This window comes from Brachyistius frenatus, unplaced genomic scaffold, assembly GCF_029030835.1.
Source record: "Brachyistius frenatus isolate BFR_SWC_R1_liver_20210118 unplaced genomic scaffold, ASM2903083v1 Contig_419, whole genome shotgun sequence".
Taxonomy (NCBI): domain Eukaryota; kingdom Metazoa; phylum Chordata; class Actinopteri; family Embiotocidae; genus Brachyistius; species Brachyistius frenatus.
The window spans coordinates 146,055-152,188 of NW_027211018.1; positions in this window are offsets into that span (position 1 = coordinate 146,055).

Consider the following 6,134-nt stretch of genomic DNA (forward strand, 5'->3'; position numbering starts at 1 on the left):
TGGGCGTTAACGTTTGGCTGCACAGTATTCAATGCGAACATTGCACTTATATTGTACCTTTAGTCGCTTTTAAAGAGCATATTCAGCCTATTTAAAGAACATGTGCATTGTATCGTGCAATGACATCTAGTGTTGTTTATATTTTCCTAACTTTTAGCCTATTTTTTTGTAGAACAACAATCTGTGGCATCGCTTATTTCAGTTCTCTTTGTAGCCCGATTTCCTTTTTATTAGTGCATAATTGTCGGAGGCAGTGGTCTGTATCGCTGCCTGCTGCCTTCACTGTTAGTGGGGAATAAGCCATTCCTATTTATTTACATTGAGGGTTTACGCAATATGGACGCGCTTTCATCACAGCGACTTTTTTCACAGTCAGTGGTGACAACAAACGCAGCATTGAGTCCTGACAATGTGCCTGTCCTCTGCTCTGTTGAGTTATTGCACATGTTGCTTTGCTGTCTACGTCTGACACGGACATTTTTGGCCTGTACAGCGGGGCTAATGGAGTTGTTTACATGAAGTGCGGAGGGCGGACTGACGAGGAGGAGGAGCCGCTACGTCGGCCAGCGACGCTGCCGGACTGCTGGAAAAGGCTCCTCGGGCCGAGGGGGAGGGGAGGGCGGGGCGGGGCGGGGCGGGGGTGGGCCTGCAAGGAGAATCATAACAAGTCTGACATCACTCGGCCTTGTGGTTGGTATGAATAATATAGGCTACAGTTGCTGCTCTCGACCATGTCCCAGCAGGAAAGAGGTGAGGGGGAAAAAAAAAAAAAAAAAAACATCTTTGTGCTTGCATTTGTTTTGCTTTATGAGATGAAACATTAAGGAGCCTTCTGTGCACCAGCAAAAACAGAAACAAAGATGACAAACGGGACATTTTTATGTGGAAAAAAAGTCAAAGTTTCACACCCACTGAGTTCAAATAGCATGTGCAGGCTTGTTATTATCAACTGTCCCCACTTTAGACACAGGTAAAAGTTCCATAAATATAATTTTGTATATCATTATAACATTGTTTAAGAGCAATTATCAAATTTAAATTTAATCTGTGTTTTTTTTAAACCATCAGACAAGTTGTGCTCACTGTTATTATGCAACGCCCATTATTGTGTAATAAAAAAGGGTGCATAGGGCACATGTAATGTTAATGACTGCTGTTATGTATCAACAATATCCAGATTGACATTGTCATCACATAATAGACAACAGTCAGCCTTTGGAGTGTAGAATCAATAATTGCACCACTCTGCTGATGGAAATTGCAAAAAAGCTCTTGTTTGGCACTTGAAAATGATTCATATTATAAACCGCTGAAATGCTGGAGATACTTGTTTTGCACAAGATACCACCAAAGAAGCTGAAAAAATGCTAAAGGAAGACATGATTTTTGCACCCGCTGACCGACAGAATGGTGGATGACGAATGGAGTGAAGCCATCGACTGCTAGATTTGACAGGCTGCCCTGGTTCAGTTATCACGGTGCTGATGCTGTCCCCATCGAAGGTACAGTACTGTGATAACTGAAGGATGGCTGCCAACTTGACACTATTGCAGTGCACATTCAGAGGAGGAGGCAGAAAGCCAAAGAGCAGGTGGGCAACTGTGCGTATGTAAAGAAAATGTTGTTGTGGTGGTATGTAAATAAATAAAGGTTTAGCAGGATATCCAAAAGCCTTTGTGTTTTTATTTACAAAAATGATTTCCCATTGTTGAACCTAACAGTAGATTATGGCATTAGTGTGTATGTAAGTGCATTAAACTACACTTACAGAAAAAACAAGTTTCCCGTGTTTTCCACATGGGACACGTGATCACATGTATAACATGTGGACAAGTTCTCACATGGGAATCTGCACAGGCTTCAAACTACCATGAAAATGCTCCAAAATCACATTTCAAACACATTGCAAAATAGGTGTCTTTTTAGTAAGGGTAAAAACCTGTAAATTTGGGTTATCTTTTAAAAATGTGTAAAATGTATTCCTGCGTTGGCTCTTTAGAGATTGTAGTCATAGATCAGGCAGCTGTTGAGTGACAGAAACAAAACAATAACAGGAAAGTGACATTGATGCCATTTGATCTCTGTTTTAAGATTGAATTGACTATTCTTTAAAAGGTCTAAGTGAAAGTTACTTTATTTTCTCCCTAAGAAGATGGAGCTGCAGCAATATGAGTAATAACTTATTAAAAGCACAGTATAAGCTAAGTAACTTTGTGCTGTTACCAATTTGTGTATTTTATTTTGTTTTGTTAATGCTTTACCTTGTTTTTGTTACATTGTGTTCTACAGTATATGTTCTTTCCTGTTTGTCACGACTGACATAACCAGCTCTGTTTGCCCTCATGGTGTCTTCAGGGACAATAAAGGTCATGAATAATAAAATACAATCTAAGCCAGGTATGTACAACTTAGTGTTTCTTTATCACAGTCAAACCTGATGGCACTGTTGTAGATGTACTTTGCATTGCTAGATTGGTTGTAACTACTTAAAAATAACCATGGAAGAAGCTGGTGTGTTTGGCTGCTGTCTGGAAGCACTGGCCAAAACTAGTCCTCAATAGTTGCTCCACATTATTGTCAACAGGGGGAGCTGTAAATCAATTATTGGTGTGATTTTTGAAAGAGATCCCTTTGTCATATTGTGTAATCAGTTTCTGAAAACGTATGTTTAAGTTTTTAAAGACCGCTAAGTTGGGTAGAAAAAAAAGCAGTGTCAATTTGTTATAATACATTTTGAATATAGCAAAAAGGCAATAGATAATAGGTTATAACACAAAAGATAAGCTATTCTTCCTTAAACTATGTAAACATGACCCAAGACACCTTTCTGTTGTTCACACTAATGACAGCTTTCTATTTGCAAAGTCATTATTGTTTTGGGGCACTGTCGGGTAATTCTCTGAAAGATAAATATATCACAGATCAAAACACATCTGGAGTTTAGCTTGTGATGTTAATACTCTGAAGTGAATCATGTTTTTCAAAAGACTAATTTGAATAATACTGTCTGAGTCATGTCTGATAAGCCTCGGGTCACTCCGCACCTGTCCTTAGCATGTTTCACTCAGAGGGTACATGCTGCTGCTACTGTGGAAATCCCCTTAAGAGTAATGATACATGCTTTGTTTTCGTCTCACTCTAACCTCAGTCTACTAATCTCGCCTTGATACACATGTTTTTCTCACTCAGAGTCATGTGATATCTAGATACCTTGTGGTAAAGCGTGTTTTTTGATAATAGAAAGTCAAGTGGGGTTTACATCCCTTAGTTATTTTCTAAATGAGAAAATCCATTCAAGTCTTCTAACTTTCATAATTGTCGCCTGTGTTGTAATACATCTTTTTCTCCTTTTTTTTTTGCTGGCATTTGAAACTCCACTTGCCACTGATGGCCATGATCATGGGGAATTTTCTTCGTATTTAAAGCCGTAAGTGATTGTTGGGATGTGCCATGGGAAGTCCCTCCTGTTGAATGAACTACCACCCACTTTATGATCTCTGGGAAACCTTTATGTCCTCGTTCTTTCGATGCAGGAAGAAAATATTTTTTTCCTTTAGCCAACACAGGTCCGTGTCTACTCCCCACACACTGCTGGAACAATAGACCAAGTTACTCATGGTTGATAATGGCTGCAGTGATGTCCTTTGCTGCACAGTTCCCACCCTTTGGCCGATATGAGAGGGAAGGTAGAGAAAAAGAAAGTGTTTAACCCATGTTTCACTTTCTTCTTTTTACTTCATAAACATACAATACACTGTATAATATAGTTTTATACATAAGTGTATATTATTGTATTTATCAACTGTTATAACTCCTCAAGTGGGCATACATTTGTAATTCTATAAAATAGGAATCTATAAGAGAAGTTTTAATGGCTTACAAACACTATTAACACTCATTTAAAATGGCCTTATTACCGTATACAACTTTAAGATATTTTATTATTCATTTATAGTTGTAAATGCAGAATAAGGTAACTACAAATTGTGTTTACTCGAATATCTTTTATATTTAATAGCTGACCTTAACCTTACTAATTATCGGTTTCCTTTTTATGTTCACAGAGCCACTTATTACAGCCCTTTATAATTTGCAAAATATGTGAATATCTGCTCACAATAACTCTTTGTTTCATCTTTTTTTTCTGCCATCAGCAGGGAAACTCCATTACCTGTTTTGTGATGACATCACCCATAGTTTGATTTGCTGATACCTGGCTTTAAAAAGAGAACTATTTACATATTTTTACACAGTTCCTTGACTCATTGGTATAACCTTAAGTTTCTTTCTGTTTAATCATCATAAAGATTTCATGAAGAGTTAGAACAAGCTGATACTGCCATTCAATGAGGAGTCTAATGATTTTAAAAACCTTAAAACTACTTAAATAAAAAACAGAAGGGGAAAATAGTTTGTTAAAGGCTTAAATACACATTGAGGAATTATTTGGAACAAGAACAAACCACAACCAAATTAACAGTTATGCAAATTTACCATAGATGGGGCCCTTGCATTGGCAATTAAACAGGAACTCCATGTTGTCAGGTTCTCTAAACACAATCTTAAAGATGATTCGGATTGTTCAAACAAAGACCTTGAGGGAACTACCAACATTTTAACCCCCTATATGATATATGATACATGTTAACCCCCCTAGTGTCCAGAAAGTGTGTACAGGTGTGAAATCCACAACAATGAAAGTCCTTATTTGTTCCTCCTGTGCCCAAATGAGGATACTGTATTTGCGTCTTCCTAGACCTGAGGGAGAATCAAACATTTTAATTTTAATAAAGTCTTTTATGGAAAAACACATCAGATATTCAAGCAGAACAATTTTCCATCTCTAAAAGCATGTCAGACTAGATATTTTTTTCCCCCTTAATCACCAACATATTTCTTACTGGTGTTGAGCTTTTGATCTTCTTTCTTATTTATTTCCCTTTTTTTTTTCTCAAAGCTCTGATAATTTCTTAACCAGGTTGGATCAAAAGGTGTGACTCAGCGGTCATCACTGACTCTGAAAGCAGCAGTTAACAAAAAAGAAAGAAAAGCTCTTTTTTTTTTTTTTTTTTTTTTTTTACATTTTATGTAACTTTTTAAAACCACCTCCTGAGTCCCTTCTAACTGAATATATTTCTTTCCCATTAAAAAAAGTTCATCTTTCAATTAAAGTCCTTTAAAACATTAAAATTCATCTCAGCGTTTTTTTCCCTCCTCAGTTAAATTGCCATTCACGCTTTTTAAAATTCGATTGGAAAATTAAAGTAAAATAACATATTTCAACATTTAATTACCGTGAATTTATCACAGTACTCAACTGTTATATATGAAGTTTACAGGAAAATACTGGCAGCAGTTGTTAATATTTTCCTAATTTTCACAATGTTACTTTTGTGATTTTTATTTTAAGTAATGACTGTAAAATGTATTACATAAATTGAGGTAGAATATAAAGTGTACTGTTGCAGACAACAGTCAGCCATAACAGTAAAACCGTGCACAGGTGAAGCATTAGTAGGCTATATTACAATAGCCCATTACAAATTATAATGTCCAATTCAGTTATTCAGTCTGATTGAGAGGTGTTGGTTTCTTCAAATGGTCATTTCTTAGACTGTAATTTGTGGTGCTACTGAACTGTACTGGTTCATGCTGAGGAGTGTTACTAATATCTTGTTTCTCCCATTTGAATGAGTACTTTTATTTTTTATATATTTAGCAGACAAAATGTCCCTTTTTTATGTGCAGGATTTTTACTTGTAATGGGGTACTTTTACTCAAGTAGAGAATCTGAATACTTTATATATGACCTTTATTTAACCAGGTAAAATCAATTGAGAACCAATTCTCATTTACAATGATGACCTGTCGACACTGGTGATAGTACATCTCTAAAGAAATATAATAGATAACAAGCATAAACAAATAAAATGGAATAAAAATACATTGCAGGACAACTTTATACCACAAGGCTCTTGTTTTACACACCGCTTTAGAGTTTGTGCAGTGTGGCTAGGTAGTATTTTGAGTAGCTAGCACATGAAGACATTCAAGTTCACTCTCTTGTTTTAGAACTTGGTCATACATTTTCTTGACAGCCAATTCATCTGTTAAAATGTCCAATTAAAATAGAT